This window comes from Panulirus ornatus, chromosome 52 (assembly GCF_036320965.1).
Source record: "Panulirus ornatus isolate Po-2019 chromosome 52, ASM3632096v1, whole genome shotgun sequence".
Classification (NCBI taxonomy): Eukaryota; Metazoa; Arthropoda; class Malacostraca; order Decapoda; family Palinuridae; genus Panulirus; species Panulirus ornatus.
In genome coordinates this window covers 7,361,542-7,386,394 of record NC_092275.1, presented here as the reverse complement: position 1 = coordinate 7,386,394, position 24,853 = coordinate 7,361,542, and the positions used below count along the sequence as shown (strand labels likewise).

At 45.3% G+C, this 24,853-nt stretch overlaps 1 pseudogene; it reads left to right on the top strand.

Moving 5' to 3' along the window:
* Window positions 1–24,853, top strand: part of LOC139765028 (protein turtle homolog A-like) — a 115,088-nt pseudogene that overhangs the window by 52,679 nt on the left and 37,556 nt on the right.

The window sequence follows — 24,853 nt, the reverse complement described above, 5'->3', positions numbered from 1 at the left end:
GTAGGAAATATGATGGTTTATATCCATCGAGATATGGTATATACATAATACTCTTCGGTGTATTCCACAACTCCGGGAAAATCGTATGGTCATAGATCGAAAGCTATGATACAGGTTAAGCTTTCAAGTGAGTGTTGATGTGTGAGGCGAAGGAAGGTGAGCGGGAGGGAACTGACGTAGGATGTGTGTAACGTGAAGACACGAGAAAGTGGTTTGGGTATGGAAAATGAACCGGGAAGAGCGCAGCTTATATTTCCCTTGATGATGCACACACACACACACACACACACACACACACACACACACACATACACACACATATATATATATATATAAGGCCTTACCCATGAAGACCTTTTAAGGTCATATAGTGGGAGGAACGAGGGAGGAGGTCAGTTGTACAGTAAGGCAGCGTCGGATCAGCTTTGTCCATGTTATCATGACCAGGTAACTCGTGAATGAGGAAGTAGATAGGTAAAAATAATTAACTAAATTAGCTAGTGAATAGGTAACTAGATTAGTCAATAGATGAATAGCTAAATTAGCTAGTGAATAGGTAACTAGATTAGTCAATAGATGAATAACTAAATAGGTCAGTAAATGAATAATTAATTGGTCAGAATAAGTAACTAAATGGGTTGATGATTCAGTAACTGAAACAGTAATTATGTTGATTAGGAGGTCAATAAATAATTATTTCATTGGCTCGTGGATAAGTAAATATAATGGTCAGTAAATAAGTAGTTACATTGGTGGGTAAGTAAGTTGAACAGGTAAACATTCGAAAGACGGTAAGGAAAAGAATTAGAAAATAAAAAAGAAAGATTAGATGTGTTGTGAATACGAAAATAAATCAGTAAATGAATAATCAGAGTAAAGTAAATCTGAGAAAGAACTGTTATGTTAAAGTGGTGAGCCAGGATGAGTGACGGAATTGTTTCTGTCCAACGACAAAAGTGGGAAATCTCCAGTCCGGATTTCTGGTTCAGCTCACCATCCGGAATAGAAAAAAAGAAAATCCGGATTTTAGATGCCTTGGTGAATTTTAGCCACAGTTGAAAACTTGGTTACACAGTAAACCTCCTATATAACCCTTCTTCCCCTCCACTCCCTCCACGGAGGGAATGTCCGAGGAGAATACAGAAGATCCCCCTTCACGGACCTTTCCCTCCTCCCATTGTCCCTCCAAGACCCCCCCTTAAGAGGAAGATAAGTGGCAATACTAGAAGCAGCTTGAGGGAGGTACCACACATCTCCCTCAATGGTACAAGAAAGATCGACACGTTCGATCTTTAGCCAGGGAGGGAACCTGGTGCCAGGGTGAAGCTGGCAGACTCTCCCTGTAGCTAGGGAGGGAACCTGGTGCCAGGGTGAAGCTGGCAGACTCTCCCTGTAGCCAGGGAGGGGACCTGGTGCCAGGGTGAAGCTGGCAGACTCTCCCTGTAGCCAGGGAGGGGACCTGGTGCCAGGGTGAAGCTGGCAGACTCACCCTGTAGCCAGGGAGGGGACCTGGTGCCAGGGTGAAGCTGGCAGACTCACCCTGTAGCCAGGGAGGGGAGCTGGTGCCAGGGTGAAGCTGGCAGACTCTCCCTGTAGCCAGGGAGGGGACCTGGTGCCGTGGCGCAACCACTGTTTAGTTACTGTGTTGAAGGAGCAAAACGACTCGACATAAATCACTTACCAGTGTTTACTTCTGCCTATTTTTCAGTCGTAAATTGGAGAATAGGTCGAATGGGGAGAGGAAGTCGTAACTATGGGGATTAAGTCGTATGAAGAGAGGTAGTCGTAAGTGGAGAGTATGGGTCGTACGGGGAGAGGAATTCGTACCTAGAGAGAAAGTAGGTCGTAAGGGCGACAGGTAGTCGTCGCAAGTGGGCAAGGGTCGTAGACGAGTCAAAATATTCGATCCGCACATCAGTACGACCACTGGGAGGGAAGGCTGGTGTGGCGGTGTGTGTCCTCCAGCACACGACATCAGATAATGTACTGGAAATGGCTCTATCTCCCCAGAAAGAGAGAGAGAGAGAGAGAGAGAGAGAGAGAGAGAGAGAGAGAGAGAGAGAGAGAGAGAGAGAAGAGAGAAACACCCCTAGGACACAGCTCCCCCCGCCCCTGTGGGAGGAGGTGGGAAGGAGGGAGCCCAGGAGGGGAGAATGGGGGTGGGAGATCAGTGGGGAGTAAGTGATGATGTGGATGGTACAGAGGAAGTGGTGTGAGAGTAATGGTTAGATGGGAGACGTGGATGACAAGATGAGAGGCAAACGTGGAAATGGGACTAGAGATAAGGAAGGGGAGAGAGAGAGAGAGAGAGAGAGAGAGAGAGAGAGAGAGAGAGAGAGAGAGAGAGAGAGAGAGAGAGAGCGCGAGCTTGAGGAAGCACAACTCCAACAGAAGGAGCGATAGAAAGGAGGAGGAGAGCGTGAGGAAGGAAAGGGGGATAGAGATGGAGGAGAAGAAGAAGAGGAGGAGGAGGGAGAAGAGGAAGAAGAACATCAACAAAATATATCAAAGCTGGAAAGAAAGAAGAATAACAAAATATTAAACAGTCAAGGCGAAAAAGCAAGCGAGAGAGAGAGAGAGAGAGAGAGAGAGAGAGAGAGAGAGAGAGAGAGAGAGAGAGAGAGAGAGAGAGAGAAGACGTCTCGGAACAAAACCCAGAGAAGTATTGACCAGCAGGTGTGATGACGTCACGCCCAAACCGTTGAAAGTGGTCAGATTTGATCCCGCGGGAGATGACGACTGGTGCGTTCAACGGAGGCTGGTGTAAGGGAGTGCGTTCAACGCAGGCTGGTGTAGGGGGTGCGTTCAACGGAGGCAGGTGCAGGGGGTGCGTTCAACGGAGGCAGGTGTAGGAGGTGCGTTCAACGGAGGTTGGTGTAGGGGGTGCGTTCAACGGAGGCTGGTGTAGGGGGTGCGTTCAACGGAGGCAGGTGTAGGGTGTGCGTTTAACGGAGGCTGGTGTAGGGATGCGTTCAACGGAGGCTGGTGTACGGGGTGCGTTCAATGGAGGCTGATGTAGGGGGTGCGTTCAGTGTAAGATAATGTAGGATGCGTTTAACGCAGTATGATGGAGGAATGCGTTCAATATGCGGTAATGTAAGGGTGGGTTCAACGTAGAATGATGGGGGTGGATGTTGTTTATGCGTTTAACGCTTGATATCGGATGATGCCGTGATGCGTTCAACGTAGGATGATTGGGGTGACGTTGGTCATGCGTTCAACGCATGATACTGGATGATGCCGCGATACGCTCAGCGTAGGATGATGCAGGAGTGAACACACGCGTTCCACGCAAAGAATACCAATCGACTCATTACAATATAAAGCTTTTTATCCATCGTAACTGTAAGTTCTATTCTATAATACCCACAAAAATCCTCTCAAACGATGATCTTATATGTACGAAATGTATCAAAACAACATACATGAGAGGAGGGAGCACCTTCGAAAAACACCTGAAGTACATATTTACCCTCGTGAACTCTTGAGTCTTTCTATAGATTCTATGAAATACGGAAGACCTGTGTCAACAAGTGAGGTTCTGGGAATACATTCCAACCCCCTTTATCGTCTGTTAATTCCCCTCTGTAATTCCCTTTAAGACCAGCGAGGTGCAGGGGATCTTGCGCCGTGTGCCAGTGACTTCATCATACGTACGTACATCGGACAACGCAACGTACAGATCAGAAATTGATTGATGGCGTGGAGTCATCCTATCGTAAGGACTGTGATGTTGATATAATCAACAGCAACAGTGCTGAGACATGAGAATGTAATCAACAAACATAAGAATACGAGGCTGCGTGTTGTTACATCCTTATCCATATAATACAGAGTGAATTGGAACTATGTGGTATACTCGGGTCGACGTGCGGTCAGTGGATTGAACCAGGGCGTGTGAAGCGTCTGGGGTAATTCATGGAAAACTTTGTGGGGCCTGGATGTGGAAAGGGAGCTGTGGTTTCGGTGCATTACACATGACAGCTAGAGACTCAGTGTGAACAAGTGTGGCCGTTTTTGTCTTTTCCTGGCGCTACCTCGCGGGGGAAGGGGAAGAATGTTATTTCATGTGTGGCGGGGTGGCGACGAGAATGGATGAAGGCAACAAGTTGAATATGTACATGTGTATGTATGTATATGTCTGAGTATGTGTATATTTGTATACGTTGAAATGTATAGGTATGTATATGTGCGTGCGGGGACGTTTATGTATGTGGGTGGAATGGGCCATTCTTTCGTCTGTTTTCTTGCGCTACCACACTTACGCGGAAGACGGCGAATAAGTATAATAGAAAGAATATCTATTTATACTTATATGAATATTATCTATACTCATATATATATATATATATATATATATATATATATATATATATATATATATATATATATATATATATATATATATATATATGTGTGTGTGTGTGTGTGTGTTTATTTCATATGATACCCTCAAACAGCCAGGACTTGAACCTAGAACCTGTGTGGTAGTCGAAAACGCTAACCCGTTCGGCTATGATCACCCCTAACAGGAAAATGACATTTTGATCACAAGTGATCGAATACCCTTCGTATTACATCCATGAGCAACGGGTCTCCGACTACCACGCAAAAAGTCCTGGGTTCGAATCCTGGATGTTGGAGGGTATCGTATGTTTAATGAAAGTGCGCGTTCGTATGCACTGTATTCGTGTTCCTATACCTCCACGATTGTACGGTAAAGTTCTGTAAAATACTATCTACTGGTAATGTGAGCCTGATGGGATTTGACTGGTGCAGACCCCGTTGCTCACGGATGTAAGACGAAGGTAATTCGATTACTTATAATCGAATAGTCATTTCCCTGTTAGTGGCGATCATGGCCGAGCGGTTTGCGTTCCCGACTACCACACAAAGGGTCTGGGTTCGAGTCCCGGCTGTTGGAGGGTATCATGTGTTCTATGGAAGTGCGCATTCATGTGCACTATATATATATATATATATATATATATATATATATATATATATATATATATATATATATATATATATATGAGAGTGTCACCTGTCCCGTGAACCAGAAAAAAATTACTCGATACCAATTTTCCACAAATTTTCCAGACGTCCAAATTTTCTTTTCATGAGTTCCTAGTCGTCTCACGGACACGACAGCCCGGATCTCTCTCTCTCTCTCTCTCTCTCTCTCTCTCTCTCTCTCTCTCTCTCTCTCTCTCCCGATATTTGGCCCAATTCTGAGGTAATTTTCGGACCATTTCAAGTCTTATAGGATGGGATTGCAGGTTACACAGGACGTGGGTGTGGGTGTGTGTGGGGGGGGGGATGGGGGAAGGATGGGGGAAAAATGGTCTTCGATGCCTTCCTCATGTGGACGAAAGAGTCACTTCTAATCAGGTGGTTCCGGACAGCCCGAGCGAAACGGTTCGAAACATTTCTATTCGAAGCGCTTCATGAAGCATTTTGAAAATTTCTTACCTTACAAAGATATCTTTTGAGACTTTTAAGTCACACGCACATGGCTCCGTACCAAACACTCAGCTGGGTGAGGGAACGAATGAAAGATTTAAAAGGACACACACGTAACTGGTAGGTGTAAACATAAAGACAGAAATTGGTGATAAAAGCTGCAACAGGTCACCCGGCGATATACGAGAGTTGTTTCCAGGAACTGAACCTGATTCACTGAGTGAAGTAAAGCACCTTCCTCCGTCATCACCCTTGCCAGGCGTCTGCCATCCCACCCTCCCACAATGTGAACTCGAAGATTAAACCTGAGGAACAGTACCAGGCAATCCTTCCCCGCCTTTTTACTTGCCCCTGACTTGTCTCTCTTTCTCATGTATACCCGTCCCTCTTCCACCAGAAGTAAAAGTAACCTGAACTACTTATAAGTGCTCCTCATCCCACGTCACTCTCCCAACCACCGATACCAAAACGAGTATAGAAGAATAATTCTGATGATTAAAATGCCACTGGATTCAGCTGGTGTATGACATGCACTGATAAAGAAACGCCACAGTGGACATGTATCATGACTGTGTCATGTATGAACAACATCAGAGTGTACAGTGAATCATGGAGTAACGGTGAGTTGAAGAATGAGAGAGAGAGAGAGAGAGAGAGAGAGAGAGAGAGAGAGAGAGAGAGAGAGAGAGAGATTTTTTGGTGGCTGTTTTGTTCCTTAAGGGCGCGACCCCTTTCCCAAGGGCGCGACGCGTTCCCTCCGCTCCACCCTTAGAGTGGAGGGAACGAAGAGTCGTTTAAGGGAGGGAGGAAGGGAAGCATAGATGACGGGATGAATTATTGAAGGAAGGAAAGGAAGTTCTGCTACATGAGGCAACTCTCAGGGATTAACAAAGTACAGAATCCCATAACCGACTTGACCTGGACACGTCACACTTGATGCAGCCTCACGAATAACATACAAAAAAAAACCCTGAGGCTTCAACAGTTCTCAGGAGACTCTGTGTCTGACCAGGTACTGCCTCCCTCGCTGGCCAGTGGCTCAGAGCTGACAGTCACCCAGGCAACACTTGATGGACGAAAACAATCAACTCCGCCGACACGTGAAGTAGAATGAGGCCACACGGAAGATAGACTGAGTGAGGAGATGGTGAGAGGGAGGATGTATTATGAGGCCACAGGATAGACCGGGTGAGGAGGTGGTGAGAGGGAGGATGTATTATGAGGCCACAGGATAGACCGGGTGAGGAGATGGTGAGAGGGAGGATGTATTATGAGGCCACAGGATAGACTGGGTGAGGAGGTGGTGAGAGGAGGGGTGTATTATGAGAGAGGTGCAGTTGACTGTGGTGATGGAAGGTTTAAGCAGGAGCTGAGCGACAGTTCCCCAACTATGCGACCCACGCATACCTCATCCAGTTGGTCGCCAGGTGCCGGAGACACAGCTGATTAACCTGAGCATCGTCAAGGGTACAAGACTCAAAGGGAGAGGGGTTAGGGAATATGTTACGAACTCCCTATCCTCCTCCTTCTTCTCGAGAGGTTAGCTTCGATATCCCCTCCCTATCCTCCTCCGCCTCCTTCTCGAGAGGTTGGCCTCGATATCCCCTCCCTATCCTCCTCCTTCTCCTCCTCGAGAGGTTGGCTTCGATATCCCCTCCCTATCCTCCTCCTTCTCCTCCTCGAGAGGTTGGCTTCGATATCCCCTCCCTATCCTCCTCCTCCTCCTCCTCGAGAGGTTAGCTTCGATATCCCCTCCATATCCTCCTCCTCCTCGAGAGGTTAGCTTCGATATTCCCTCCATATCCTCCTCCTCGAGAGGTTGGCCTCGATATATCCAGTGGAACCAGTTCTTAAAGACATTATGGTTCGACGATTTGTGGGTAAGGGAGGAATATTTCAGCGGATATTCTAAGTGGGATTAACTATTCTGGGTCCTGGCTCGAGAATTTGAAGTACTCAAAGAGATTATATTAAGTCTTCGATGGCGAGACACAGCCATGATGGGCCCCTTTCCTGTTAGCTGATCTACCAGTATAACTTATGTATGACCATATGTTGAAAGTGAAGGAATTCACACATACTGATGGATTTCTGCTGTTCTTGATGACCAAATTTCTATCATATATCCGTGTTTGTCACGTTATATGACCAGAAATTATCCCTTGTGTGTGTGTGTGTGTGTGTGTGTGTGTGTGTGTAATTACTATTTCTGTGCTACGTAGAGAGGGCTTTACACTCGTGTTGCCCCGTCTCTTAACCTTGTATATAAGTACCATGTCTTTACTCCTGTGTGTGTCCATGTGAGTGTAATTACTTACTTTTACAGGAATGTTAGAAATGTCTTTAATTTCAGGGCTCCATCACTTACATTTTCTTTTTAACTCTCTTTTTCTTTCATCTTGTCTCAACTATAGTCATTCACAATTATCGCGTTTAGTATATTCCCTTCATCCATGTAATTTAAAAACTCACTTATTTAATGTTCTGTCTGTCTGTCTGTCTGTCTTTCTGTCTGTCTGTCTGTCTGTTTCCTTCTATATTCGAGATATGAGCATCAATGTCACCTAACCACATGCCATTTTTGACAACACATTCGACATATTTTGTGTCCAAGATTAAAACAGCTCGCGTGCGAGACAGGAAACCAGCAACTTTGAACGAAGGTAACCTCACTATATTCTCGTGTGTTCCCGTCACTACCAACCACAAAATGACCATCTGAATGTCATTTCCTTCCAGGCTGCAAATCATATCCTGGTATCCATTATATACCCTTGGGGGGAAAAAAATGGTATAATTCTCTCTGTCTCCCGCTGCGATTTTCGCATTAAAGGACAACATAATAATGTGCGGTAATTCATTATAATGACACAGTGTTTCCACCTAGAAAGACTGTGTGTGTGTATGAAGAAAAAAAGGACATCCATTATTCAAATTAGTTAAATGTAAATAAGTTTGTGGCTGGGAGCACTTTCCAGCAGCTGTTAAGAACTTTCCGCCAGTGCTGCCGTCTGTGGGCAGGCGTGCGTGTCCGTCTGTATGTCTGCGTGTCACTCATTATTTTTTTTTTTGCATGCGTACATGCGTGAGTGTGTGTGTGGCTACGTGCTTGTGTTTGTGTGTGTGATTTTCTGCGCGTATTCTCTCTCTCTCTCTCTCTCTCTCTCTCTCTCTCTCTCTCTCTCTCTCTCTCTCTCTCTCTCTGTATATATATATATATATATATATATATATATATATATATATATATATATGGTAATAGTAATTAAGGTAAGGGGCTTAGGTCAAAGTAGTTAAAGACGTGGTTAAGGGTCGAAGAAGGTCGGATTGAGGGTCGTGAGGAGGGAGTCGAGATAAGGGTCATTGTCGACGTCACTGATCGTTAAGGGTCAAGTTAAGGGGCGAATGACGAAGCAGTTATCGTGAGAAGCTCAGATGAGAGTAGATATTTCCTTTACTAACTCACAAACTACCCTCAAGCAAGAATGTAGCAGCTGTCATGATATTAACTTCACTTTCACCAGACGTACCCCATACATTCCAACAACCAGGTACCACCTTCACCAGACGCACCCATACCTTCCAACAACCAGGTACCACCTTCACCAGACGTACCCATATCTTCCAACAACTAGGTACCAACCAATAGTTAGCAAATAAACAAATTCTCTCCCCTAACAAGTACTCACACGGCGCTAGAGCAAACACAAACACAGCCATTGCCTCGATATAAACTTATCCCTTGAAATAGATTTGCGATGAAACTCATCAGGTTATACCAACGTAGCCAAATTTCGATAAAAAAGTAAATGAAAACGTAAGGGAAATGTACTTCAGTGTTGATCCAGTTGACGAACTTGACCCACCCCATATATATATATATATATATATATATATATATATATATATATATATATATATATATATATTATACACACACACATGGTAAAACTATATCTTCTATGTTTGTTGGAGAAAAAAAATATATAGAAATCATGGCTTCAGGCTCCAGGAATGTTATCTTTTTTTTTTTTTGAAATTCACTGAACGTTCAACATCCATCACATATCATCTGTGTTGACACACATGGCCAATGGCCAGCCAACTTTTACGTGCTGGAATATCAACATTCACTTTTACGTGTTCCGTTATTCCATTTTCTATTGGTGGAAATGGTATTCAGGGGTTGATATTGCTGGTTATCTAGTGAACTTCATTAGAAAACGCGCTGTTGACGGGGGAAGGACAGTGCCCAACTCACCGTTCTTTAAGAGAGAACCACTAGACACCCGTTGTTGATATAAAGGAAGAAAACTGCTCATTACTCCACGCTAGACACCACTGATAACATACCCCTGTCAACATACCCCTACCAGCATACCCCTGTCAACATACACCTGTCAACATACCTCTGCCAGCATACCCCTGTCAACGTACCCCTGCCAGCATACCCCTGCAAACATAACCTTGCCAGCATACCCCTGCCAACATAACCTTGCCAACATACCCCTGCCAACATACCCCTATCAATATACCCCTGCCAGCATACCCCTGCCAATATACCCCTTACAACATACCCCTACCGACGTATCCTACCAACATACCCCTATGAACATACCCCCTGCCAACATACCTCTACCAACATATCCTACCGAGACATCCTTCCACCATATCCTTATAACCACACCTCTCCCATCCTTCATTAGCACCTCTCCCTCTCCCTCTCCTTGCCACCTCTCACCACCCCTCTCCCATCTCCCAACACGGCTCTCCCACCTCTCACCATACCTCTTCCATCTCCTAGCAACGGCTCTCCCACCTCTCACCACCCCTCTCCCATCTCCCAACACGGCTCTCCCACCTCTCACCACACCTCTCCCATCTCCCAGCAACGACTCTCCCACACCTCTCACCACCCCTCTCCCATCTCCCAACACGGCTCTCCCACCTCTCACCACACCTCTCCCATCTCCCAGCAACGACTTCCCACACCTCTCACCACCCCTCTCCCATCTCCCAACACGGCTCTCCCACCTCTCACCACACCTCTCCCATCTCCCAGCAACGACTTCCCACACCTCTCACCACCCCTCTCCCATCTCCCAACACGGCTCTCCCACCTCTCACCATACCTCTTCCATCTCCTAGCAACGGCTCTCCCACCTCTCACCACACCTCTCCCATCTCCCAGCAACGACTCTCCCACACCTCTCACCACCCCTCTCCCATCTCCCAGCAACGTCTCTTCCACCTCTCACCACACCTCTTCCATCTCCTAGCAACGGCTCTCCACTCCTCTCACCCATCCTCTTCCACCTCCTAGCAAAGGCTTACCACGCCTCTCCCATCTCCCAGCAACGGCTCTCCCACACCTCTCACCACACCTCTCCCATCAGGGTTAGGGACAACCCGCCGTCAGATTTCGTGTCGCACTTTTATCTTCAGGGAGTTCCGTTTTCTTTCATCTCCCGCGGGGGAAAGTCTTGCAAATGTGTGTGTGAGTGAGGTCGGTTATGATCAGATAACTTCCCCCAGCTATTTAGATATTAATTTCCTCATTTCCACAACTTTGTTTCATTAAGAAACCTTTTCTTTTTTTCCTTTACTTTCACCTCTGATGTTTTATCATTACCAGTTCGTTTATGACCTAGTTTAAACTATCTATTTAAGGTTTAATTATATAATTTTTCTGTATTTTCTTAAATCATCATTTCTCTATTTATTATCTCTTATCTTTCCTCCTTCTTTCTCTTTGTCTCATGTCATATGTCATCTGTTTATCTCCTCGTTTCACTCTTCCTCTCCATCTCGCATCTCATTCATCTTTATTGATGTTGCTTGTATGATCTCTGCGGTGGGCGCTACGCGCTGGCTCGGCCTTGGTCATAATGTCTTCATAAGTATTCGTAAGTAGATAAGTCGGTCAGTCAGTTTCTCTCTCTCTCTCTCTCTCTCTCTCTCTCTCTCTCTCTCTCTCTCATTCCATCATCATTTTCATCTCTTGGTAATGGAGTGAGAGACAAAGAGTACTTACTTACATACATACGACTACTTATGAAGCTATTATGCTAAAGGCAGGGCTAGCGCGTAGCGCTCACCACCGAGATGATGTAAGCAACATCAAGAAGGATGAAGTAGTGCTGTATGTGGGTAAGATACGGGATGAAGAGAAAGAGTGAAACAAGGAAATTAGGTAGACAACATATGACATAAAACAGAGAGAAAGAAGGAGGAAAGATAATAGATAACAGACAAATGAGAATGTAGGAAAATACAGATAATTGATCTAAATAAAATCGAGATGTTAAACTCTTTAGGTCAAAAAAGAAGTAGGGATAATAACGAAGAAATGTGAGTAAAAAAAATGCTTTATATATATATATATATATATATATATATATATATATATATATAGTGCATATGAATGCGCGCTTCCATATAACATACAAACCTCCAACAGCCAGGATCGAACCCGGGACTCCTGCGTGGGAGGTGGGAGCGCTACCGCAAGCCTATGATCTCCCCTAATTGGGAAATTGTATATATATATATATATATATATATATATATATATATATATATATATATATATCATTCTATGTATAACACCCTTTGGATCATGCATAATTCACAACACCTACACCATCAGTTTAGCTCCGGTTGAACTAATGGTTCACTGGTGGTAATTACTGGAAATAGAAAACAGAAAGAAAAAAAAGATAGAAAAACAGTTTCGAAATTAGCTGTTGTGATCTTTGAATAACACGAATGTGACAGATGATTTGGTGGGGAGAGAGGGGAGAGGGGAGAGAGGGGAAAGAGGGGCGTTGCGCCTGGCCCCACACCCCACACTGGCTAGCATCATGTAGGCAGCATGTGTGGGATCAGGGGTAGCACAATACAAGGTTCCTTCCCCCCCTGACAGTTGAATGGATGGGTTGGCATTCATCTCCAACACTGTGTTCCATACTTCACTGCCCCCGCCACCACCACCACCATCACTCACAACCCCCACCCCCCCTCATCGACAGCTGGTACAACCAATACTGTTTTAAAAGACACTCATTAATCAAGGTATGGATCCAGGCTTGCTCATGCAGTGCCATGCAGCTGGTGCATGCATGGCTCCTCATAATAACTCATATCCCCCTCATGATCAAAATTATGCGCCTCACAACCCCTCATGAAAGATCTGCATGCCTCATGATCTTTAATAACTAACACTACACACCTAATAACCCCTCATGACCAGCACTACAAATCCCACAACCCCTCATACACTACACACCTCATAACCCTTTATATGACCCACACTACACACCTCACAACCCCTCATGACCAACACTACACACCTCACAACCCCTCATGACCAACACTACACACCTCACAACCCTTTATGACCCACACTACACACCTCACAACCCTTTATATGACCCACACTACACACCTCACAACCCCGCATGACCAACACTACACACCTCATAACCCTTTATATGACCCACACTACACACCTCACAACCCCTCATGACCAACACTACACACCTCATAACCCTTTATATGACCCACACTACACACCTCACAACCCCTCATGACCAAGTCTCCTTCGCTCTCACAAAAAAACGTAACCAGAGAGGTAATATACACTGCCTCAGACGACGTAATGTTTTTGTTTACAACAATTCACAAAAATCTCCCAAATACAATTTCGTTCTTCAATTCAATAATTCCATTGATAATATTTGCTTAATATTTATGAAATGCGTTTCGGAAGACCTTACGTTATAATGACACAATACATAATCCATGAGAGTTAAAGAGCCGGATGTGTGCAAATGAAGCCATTGTTCGCCGCTTCCGGACGCTACACGTCGCGAGGGTAATTATATATTGGGGCGGGAGGGGGGGTGGAAACGTTGGAATAAACGTTTCATTACGGAACGTTTGCGGACAGGTGTGGTGAGTGGGTTAGGAGTTTACCATCCTCGACGCAGTTTCCTGTCTGTTCAGAGTAGCGCAACGGATGAAGCTCAGAGTCACCCGCCTGCTGGAGCACACAGCTGCTGGAGCACACAGCTGCTGGGCTGCTGGAGCACACAGCTGCTGGAGCACACAGCTGCTGGAGCACACAACTGCTGGAGCACACAACTGCTGGAGCACACAGCTGCTGGGCTGCTGGAGCACACAGCTGCTGGAGCACACAGCTGCTGGAACACACAACTGCTGGAGCACACAGCTGCTGGAGCACACAACTGCTGGAGCACACAGTTGCTGGAGCACACAGCTGTTGGAGCACACAGCTGCTGGAGCACACAACTGCTGGTGCACACAACTGCTGGAGCACACAGCTGCTGGAGCACACAGGTGCTGGTGCACACAACTGCTGGAGCACACAACTGCTGGAACACACAACTGCTGGAGCACACAGTTACTGGAGCACACAGCTGTTGGAGCACACAACTGCTGGTGCACACAACTGCTGGTGCACACAACTGCTGGAGCAGTTGGTGGGGATCACAGCCCCTCAGAGCCGCTGCTGCTGCTGCAGCTCAGAGCTGCTGTGGGTGAAATGTATCTGGAGATGTCAGCGTTGAGCGGAGACAAACTTCGGCCATTACACGAATCTTTCCATCCAGGGAATCCCGATCTGATGTGTCCTCACCTCCCGCCACCACCAGTGTGAGGCATGCAGACGTCTTCCTCCACGCCACACCTCCCTACGTGAAGGATCCATCACTCAACACACTGAGTGTAGGGTGTGTATGTGTTGTGTGTGTGTGTGTGTGTATTTGGGTGTGTGTGTGAGTGAGTGTGTGCGTCATAGGGTGTGTGTGGGTGTGTGTGTGTGTGTATGTGTGATGTGGGAGCTGAATACACCTGGAGATAGACAGACAGATAGACAGATAGATATATAGGTAGATAGATAGATAGAGAGATAGATAGATAGATAATTTGAGAGAGAGCGGGGAGGGAGAATGTATTTTTGCCAGCATGAGTGGTATTACATTTCGGATGCTGTATTTTTGTGTTGACTGTACTGTAGCGTAGCTGAATGGTTTGCGTTCTCATATGTGGATGTCTCATTGTATTACAGTTTTTCAATTTACTCGCTATTCAACACAGTGAACGTATGCAAAAAAAATTCATGTTATACAATGAAGCGGCTAAGTTTCGAAACAATGACTGTATAAACACACTCACATGAAAATTATATATATATATATATATATATATATATATATATATATATATATATTCTCTCTCTCTCTCTCTCTCTCTCTCTCTCTCTCTCTCTCTCTCTCTCTCTCTCTCTCTCTCTCTCTCCTATGTGCCTGAGTGTACTCCAGTGTAAACCGGTAATGCCCTCATGTACCCCATGTAATCTCATTTCATCCAATGTACTCTCATGTACATCAGTTAAATCCCATGTACCCCCCACTCCCATGTAGTCCAGCGTATGTACCCCCCCCATGTACACCAGTGGAAAACATGTACCACCAGTGTAATTCCACGAATTGTTCATGTACTCAATGTAATGCCATCGACCTATTACTCACGAAGTCTCTGGAGGTAGAGGTTTGATGAGAAATGGGAATTTAGAGGGAGGAATGGGGAATGGGGGGTGTGGGTGTGGTGAGTTGTATGAATGGGTTATAAGTTGGGAAGAAACGAAGCCCCTTGGTGATAAGGGCCGAATTGAATGGGTCGAGACAGTTCGAATGGGGAGAGATGGCCTGCATGGGGACGCGCTACCCACATGGGGAGGAACGGCTTGTATGGGAACTCCCGCATGGGGAGATATGACCCGCTTGGCTAGGGAAAGCCCATAGTGGGAGGCACGACTTGAGTAGGAAGAGTCTATATATATATATATATATATATATATATATATATATATATATATATATATATTCCTACGAGTCCACGGGGAAAATGAAACACGGAAAGTTCCCAAGTGCACTTTCGTGTAATAATCACATCATCAGGGGAGACACAAGAGAGAAATATAACGGTCAGTTGATATACAGCGAAGAGACGAAACTAGGACGCCATTTGGTAAACATGTCCCCATATATATATAAATATATGGGGACGACCCGTGTATGGAGAAAAGAAGTTTCATGTGGAAAGTACGACCCGTATGAGTAAGCACGCCTCACATGGGGTGGTACGACCCGTATGGGCAAGTACGACCCACTTAGGGAGGTGCGATCCGTATGATTTAGTACGACTCACATGGAATGGTACGAACTGTATGGGTAAGTACGACCTGCATGGGTAAGTACGACCCGCATGGGGAAGTATAACCCCTGTACGGGTAAGTACGACCCACTTTGGTTGTTACAACTCCGACAGACGGTTGACGGACGTAGCGTCCAGACGTAACAGAGGAGGAGGGAGACCTTGCTACGTCACAACCATTGGTGCACGTCCTTCGTACCGTTGCCCCCCCCCTCACCCCACCCCGTCACATTACCCCTCCCAAACCCGTCACATTCACCCCCGTCACATCGTATCACCGACACAACTTCGTCACATTCACCCCGTCACATCGCATCACCGTTACAACTTCGTCACATTCACCCCGTCACATCGCTTCACCGTCACAACTTCGTCACAATCACCCGTCACATCGCATCACCGTCACAACTTCCTTCATTCCTTCATGGGATTTCTTCTGTAGCTCCGTTATTCATGAGTGACCTCGTCATTCATTCTTCATCTAAGATCTCATTGTTCATCTATGACCTCATCACTCACCTTTGACCCCATTATTCATCTATGGCCTTATTATTCATCCATGACCTTATTACTCACCTAAACCTCATTATTCACCTCTGACCTCAGTACTACCCGTGACCTCATTACTCACCTAAACCTCATTATTCACCTCTGACCTCAGTACTCACCCGTGACCTCATTACTCACCTAAACCTCATTATCCACAAATGACCTCATTACTTACCTATGACCTCATTATTCATCAGCCGGAAAAAATGCTCACTCTCTCCACCTCATTCAAGACGATCTTTGTCAAGTGTTGATGACTATCTGTCATTTACGCCAAATTAATGATTCTCTGGCTTGAAATTGCTTTTGTCAGTAATTGATTATCGCCCGCTAATTAACCCCTTATCCTACTGGCGATGTCGGTAATTCCTGTACGTAGACTTGATAGTACGTGCGTAATTAACTTAGTGTCGTTAACTGGTTAATGGGGTCGTGTTTCGTCTAATTCTGCCACAGTCCGGTGTGTGGTGTGTATCAGACACACACATGACCCTCCCAGGTGTATTTACCTGCCTTGACATCTGATCCTATCCATAACTGGCTAACATCTGATCCTGTCAGGTGTGTATGTATATACCTACCTAAATATCTGATCTTGTCTGGGATGTACATATTTGCGTAAACATCTGACCCTGCCAGGGTTGTGTAGACTTACTTAACACCTGACCCCTGCCAGAAGTACATATCATACCTAACATCTTAACCTGCTAAGAGGGTACATATACACCTGCCATAACATCTGACCCTGCCAGGTGTATGTATAAATATCTCCCAATATATACTTATCTTAACATCTGACCCTGTCAAGGAGAATGACCCTGTCAAGGGGAATGACCCTGTCAAGGAGAATTACCCTGTCAAGGGGATTGACCCTTCCTTAACACATGACCTTACTAGGTATGTTTCTACAGACATACGTGTCCTAACATGTGACCCTTTGCGTCAGGTGTTTCTACGTGAGCTCACACATGCCTTACCCTGCCACAGGTCCTGTGACGCCAGCGGTAGCGGTGGCAGGGGCGGTGGCAGTCCTTCCCTGCAACATCTCCTCCAACACCCGTGGCGACTCCGTCCAGCTGGTACTCTGGTACCGGGATAACGTGCCTACCCCTATCTTCAGGTGGGTCAACTCCACCACCTGTTGGTCCCTATCTTCAGGTGGGTCAACTCCACCACCTGTGTGTCCCTATCTTCAGGTGAGCCAGCCCCACCATCTGTGTACCCCTATCTTCAGGTGGTTCACCATCACCACCACATGTGTACCCCTATCTTCAGGTGAGCCAGCCCCACCATCTGTGTACCCCTATCTTCAGGTGGGTCAACTCCACCACCTGTGTACCCCTATCTTCAGGTGAGCCAGCCCCACCATCTGTGTACCCCTATCTTCAGGTGGTTCACCATCACCACCACATGTGTACCCCTATCTTCAGGTGAGCCAGCCCCACCATCTGTGTACCCGTACCCTCTGTTGGGTCACCAGCATCACCATCTGTCTATCCCTATCTTCAGGTGAGGAAGCAACACCACCAACCTATAAACATTGTGCTTATACCTCAGAATAAACATCCTATTTGGCATCATCCTACCACTGCCTGGGCCCCTTACCTCACTGTAGCAATAGATAACACTAGACACCGTTCTCTAACATATCCATAAACAAAAGATATTTGATACCACACGACCACAGCAACGACACTGTGAAACCAACTTCGTATTTAGATGCCAATCCAAAGTGATTGAGTCACATTTGTTTCGCACATCCAAAAATCCTCAAATCTCTACAGTGGAGTTCCCCCCAGAGATCAGTTCTTTCTCCATCCCTCACCTCTCTCTCTCTCTCTCTCTCTCTCTCTCTCTCTCTCTCTCTCTCTCTACATGACCCTCCATCTCCCCCCGGCAGACTACATTGTGGAGGTCGTCCCATATGCAGATTGCCTCACTGTCATATCCCAGCATCGTGAATGTACCCAACCAAATACGAAGTAGCAAGAGCACACAGAACAAATAGAACACTTGTTCACTCAGAACAGAATGTTTGCATTACCACAGAACTCTACGTTCACCCTCATCACTATGACAGACATAAATGTTTACTGAGCCTTTCCAATATCCATTCCCACTTAATACTGTCAACCACACTTAGCACCACATGCAACCACACTTAGCACCACATACAACCACACTTAGCACCACATGCAACCATACTTAGCACCACATGCAACCACACTTAGCACTACATACAACCACACTTAGCACCACATGCAACCATACTTAGCACCACATGCAACCACACTTAGCACCACATACAACCACACTTAGCACCACATACAACCACACTTAGCACCACATACAACCATACTTAGCACCACATGCAACCACACTTAGCACCACATACAACCACACTTAGCACCACATGCAACCACACTTAGCACCACATTCAACCATACTTAGCACCACATGCAACCACACTTAGCACCACATGCAACCACACTTAGCACCACATGCAACCACACTTAGCACCACATGCTACACATTCCTGATATTCATTTGCCACACCAAAAGCGTCAACATAACTTCCATGAACAAACTAAACACCAAAGTTTTTCCCTCAAGCTCAAATGTAAATTTGATACACATTTGTGAAACTATTTACAAACTTCCCATCAATCAATCTATCTCTCTGTTACGCTATCTATCATCTTTCAATCATACCTAATTTGAATAAGGAGACCCAACTCGCTTATATGCCAACATTTGATATTACCCAAGACATCGATAGAAGCCTCATTACTCAGAACATGTCTGCCACAGTTTGGGGCAAACCTCCACAGAAACTGACTTAGGAAGCGCAAAGCAAACTTGTTATTAAGTTGGTGAGGTGAGTGGGTGTGAGGCTGGGCCTTCCAAAACTCCCACCAACTTTGACCACATAATAACTCGTGCATACTAAGTTTAAACCTCTGGTATTGCAACCTGGGGCAACTTAATGGAGAAGATGCAGGAGTTAAGAATATATTTATGTATTTCATTTTGACAGTTTTCTAATGGGTGTTACAATGCTTCATATGAATCAATTCTAAGAGTAGAAAAAAAGGGAGTGGGACTTAGCTTTTATATAAAGTGATTGGGAATAGCAGAAGCTATCAAAGGACTCAACAACAATTGAGAATATGTTAGAATTAAAGCTTTTATGAATATGTTTAGATTATGACTCTGGTACGTTAAAATGAAAATTTCTTTTTTAGAATACAATGAAATAAGGACTTTTATGGATAAACGAAATTCAAGATTCTATAGATATGTTGATATTATGATAGAATATGTTAAAGTTATGATAGAAGATAAACCAAAAGTCTGAAATGATTATATAAGTTGGTTTTGTGGGCGTTTATGTGTGTACATGTGTATGTGGGTAGGTTGGGCCATCTTTTTGCCTGTTTCCATGCGCTAAATAGCTAACGCGGGAGACAGCGACTATGATAAATATATATATATATATATATATATATATATATATATATATATATATATATATATATATATATATATATTGAAACCCTTTGAGCACTGCCGTAGGACGCCTAAGCACGACGGTACGACCCTTGTGTATAATGAGCCAGCCTTCCACTTGACACTGCTAGGTTGGGCGAAGAGCAAGTTACTATACCCGAGGCTGGCACCATCAGAATCCGGAGACTTATACTTCTGAGTGAGAGTCATGGAATTTTAGAAAGAATTCAGTCTAGAATTCAATATTTTTCCCTTATCACAGCATTATAGGGTTCAAACAATCCCTTCTAACTACCCATTTTTCCTTATGTCCCATAATAATATTAACTACCCCCCTCCCCCCTCCTAGTTCTTACTCTCCAACGATCTAATTTAACTTTTCAAATAACTTTCTTAAAAATAAGTTTGCTCGTTAAGATCAAAGTTTATGTTTTCCAGTGAGTTGCATTTGTTTTATTGCGCCCATCCCACAACCCCTCACCCCCCCCCCACCTTTCCTCATGCAGCCACGGCACCTCACACCCTCACAGTAATCCTCCTCACGTAGATCTACCCTCCTCCCTCACACAGCTACGGCACCTCACACCCTCACAGTAATCCGCCTCGCTTAGGTTTACTTCGTCTATGTCCTTAAGCTTCGCGAATTTAGATTCTGTTTCTTTGTGGGAGGTTCCCCGAGTGAGTCGCTAGGAGTCAACGCTGCCTCTGATATAATTCACAAATTGACAACTAAGAGACTCAGAAAAGTACCAGTGGTTGTTAAGATACCATATCTATTATCTCACGTGTTTTTTTTGGGGGGAATAGGTTATCTATCAATGTCGTAGTCCAAGTGTTCGGTCTAGCCATGACATGGAAGCAAGTTTTTCCTTGACGATCAAAAGCCATGAGATGATGATATCTCCATGGCTGTGTCATGTCGTATTATGTCTCCTATGGCTGTATCATGTCTCCTATGGCTGTATCATGTCTCCTACGGCTGTATCATGTCTCCTATGGCTGTACCATGTCTCGTATGTCTGTATCATGCCTCCTATGGCTGTATCATGTCTCCTATGGTTGTATCATGTTTATATACCTTTTCGTCACTTTCATACGTACAGTCACACCAATAAGTCTCTGCTTCCCCTCTCCCCAGGGTCCTGCTATGTATGTAGTAATGATGACACGTTAGAGATGTGGAGCAACTGGGTATGTATGGATGGTTGTTACTTCTGACCGCGAGCTGCATCCCATAAAGACATGATGATAACTGCATTACATAATGTATTTGTCGTAGAATACAATGAGGTTGGATAGAATATACAACAACATCGTACGTAAAACCGGTGACAATTTACTACAATGGTGACCACAGATTAATCGTAAATAATACAATAAGTTGCAACGTAAGGGTTGAGAGTTGCCAGACAGGACTGTAATGCATGATTTGCTGAGTTGAGTTAACAGAGAAGCAGGATTAAGGAAAGATATGACTGACGAATGTAGGTTTCTGTTCTATAATGAAAGTAACTCGAAATGACTGACTTTGTTTCTATGATCATACAATGACAGTAATCTACATCATATCACCACTTGATATGGTGAGGTGACAGACAGAGAACATATGAGCTGATGTTAGGTGCTGATGATAACGGAACGGGACATCAAACATGACGAAACAATGTGGTTAAGTCCACTTATAGCGACGTCACAAGCCACAGGAGGCGGTCTCATCAGCCTACACGACACAGGCCTAAGCAACAAGGAGAAAGGACGAAGGCTTTGCATTCCTCATCATTCTAATGTATAGTCTTGTGGGTCAGACGTCGACAGTGGCTCCCCTCCCTCATCATGGACAAGCCCTGGTTCCCTCCCTCATCATGGACAAGCCCTGGTTCCCTCCCTCATCATGGACAAGCCCTGGTTCCCTCCCTCATCATGGACAAGCCCTGGCTCCCCTCCCCCATCATGGACAAGCCCTGGTTCCCCTCCCTCATCATGGACAAGCCCTGGCTCCCCTCCCTCATCATGGACAAGCCCTGGCTCCCTCCCTCATCATGGACAAGCCCTGGCTCCCTCCCTCATCATGGACAAGCCCTGGCTCCCTCCCTCATCATGGACAAGCCCTGGTTCCCTCCCTCATCATGGACAAGCCCTGGCTCCCTCCCTCATCATGGACAAGCCCTGGCTCCCTCCCTCATCATGGGCAAGCCCTGGCCAGAGCGGTCGGTCAGTCGGCCTGGCCGCTACTGCACTACAGATGGGGCTAATATCAGAGATGCCATCCACCGTGACAATGCCTTTACCTCCTCCTCCACCACCACCATGCCCAACCTCAGCTCCTCCACTGTGCCACTCATACACAGGCCCTACACTGACGACCTGCATGGTCGTACACCTACCTACCTGCTTGCCCTCGCTAACTGAACACAACAAGGAAGAAGAGGAGTGTCATGATAATGCACGAGAATATGCGAACACCACCACCACACCACATCAGCACCACACCACACCACACCTTCAGATAGAACAACGTCATTTTCTGCGACGAGATGTGTTGCTATGCGTCTGTCGCAAGGCCAACGCAAAGGAAACATTCTCTCTCTCTCTCTCTCTCTCTCTCTCTCTCTCTCTCTCTCTCTCTCTCTCTCTCTCTGGTAACAATAATGTACATTCACATAAATCACAGCAAAATACATTTAACTGTAGACCAGAAGTTATTCAACAATTATACAACTCCTTCCGCACTCCGCTGCTCGCATTGTAACAGTATTAAACGTGTCCTCCAATATAGTATAGAGCGACGAGTAATAGTAATGTGTTAAATATTAGTTTTACCACTCTGTTAGTGACACGTTTTGTGGTATCATATCTAAAACTGTCATACCCAGACCAAAACATGAAGCAATTAATTGACATACAGCACTAAATGACTGGTGGTTCACTGGCAACGCCTCGTACAGCAGTAGCGTTTGAAAACCGTTGTTATGTGTGGTGATGCCACGTCGTGTTCGCTACCATGAAAATCTGTCTATTTTTCTTATCTATTTAGCTAAATATGAGCAACGTCTAATGGGCAGACCTCCATTCGAAGTCTGTTAACAGGTACTATGATGTGGAACCTGTGCTCCGGCTGGCGAGGTAGTGGTGGCAGAAGTGGCAAAGTGAGTGGTGCATTACCTAGGTGGCTGCAGGGAGGCGGGCGGAGGTGTGTGGCATGTTGGTGTGGCACGGTCGACTGGGGGGAACACGTCGGTGAGGGAGATTTTGGAGGAAGATCTTTCTCCCGGCGTAGGTCGGTGAGAGCAGTGTGGTGTTCCGTTGATACAACCTTTGGCACCACATGATAACAGCCCCCCCGTCATATACACACCCGATCACGGGTCGTGAGAAGTTGGTTTCAGAAATAACGCTTCCGCCACACCCTCCAAGTTCGCCCCCCACCTGAGCCCCCAATACTACAGGTTGGACCGGTCTGCCATGACCCAAGATATGAGGGCATGATCCAATCCTCCACCGGAGCCGAGCAGCCGTCATAGACAGGGTATTGATGGCCTGGCAACAACTTAAGAGGACCAGACGTTGACACAGAAGCTGGTGGCTTCTATGCCACGGAGGTTAGATAATATCCTTAGTGCAGTGGGGTGGGCGCGTCTATACAAAACACTGATAGCCATACACTCTATAACCTATGTTGATATTGATCTTATTTCCTACAATGTACAGTAAACAACTGTGTCAACACCACACATATGACAGCCAGTGACTGCATATCTGACGCAGTTGTGATACATAACCTATGACTTCGTTTTCGTGGTCGACGCCTCGTATACCCGACGCTTGGCTAACCACTCGTAACAACCCCCTGGGCTGTTCATACCAGTCGCCTGGATTGCATATTCCTCCCACACCATCTCGAGGGCATTAAACATACTTCAACAGTATTACTACAGCGTGTTGTACTCACTAGATCAGTGGGTAACAATGTGATCCAGCTGTTCCAATAAGTGCATATTTCGTTGTAATATTCCATCAATGTCAATAGGACCTTGGTTATTACGAACTAATACTGACTGTAGAATATTTTTGAGTATCATTTATCAATACAGTTTCAACATCACGCTATTATTATTAATACAGTTGTGTTACCACACCACACACAGAGTATAAGAGTAATATATTTTCTTTCTAACCCCAACATGTCATACTGCAATTACTACCTAGCAACTGCCACTTGTCCGTGTTGTCTGGCAGTGCATGACTGCATGGTTGAAGTGTGTCGTGTGGTCAATACGATTTCCCCGACAATGTCAGCAGCAGTTTTGCCCACTGTATGCCTATCATTCATATGATTTTCTCTATATTAACATTTATCATATTACTCTCCTGTCGATGGTGTAGTGATATACACACATAATTCAAATGCAAGGGAGATGTAATTGCGCTAACTAGCAATTGTCAGCGGGAATAGCAGGCCTACCAACACAAGCCAGGCACCAAAGTGATCACAATTGTTCGTCCAGTGTTTCAGATTGTATCAACGAAAAAAAGGCAGAGACCTTTTGGTGCGAGTGTACATCATCTTTTTATTCAATGTTTTTTCTTACATACGTGATAGTTATTACACTTATTTAGTTACAGTGTCTATTCTTAGATTGTTTCTTGTCAGTTTTCATCATTGTAGGTTTTCTGACCCAAGCCCTTAATCTAACAGCTCAAAGGCCAGGTCATCATGCTCAAGGGTCATACCGTCGTGCTAAAGGGTCGTACCGTCGTGCTCAAGGGTAGTACCGTTGTGCTCAAGGGTCTTACCGTCGTGCTCAAGGGTCATACCGTCGTACTCAAGGGTCATATCTTCGTGATCAAAGGTCGTAGCATAATAACCAAGGGTCGTACCATCGTATTCAAGGGTCGTACTGTCGTATTCAAATCTCGTCATATAATGCCCAAGGGTATTCCTATTTGATTATCAGCTCTGCAGGTGGGTTTTAAAGTGCGTAAATTTTATGAACGTTACACCAGAAGGTTTATCCTGCGCGCCAAATGAAGCTCGTCGCAATCCACCGAATGAGTAAGGATGAGCCATGTGACAATCGTGGGGCGGGCGGAC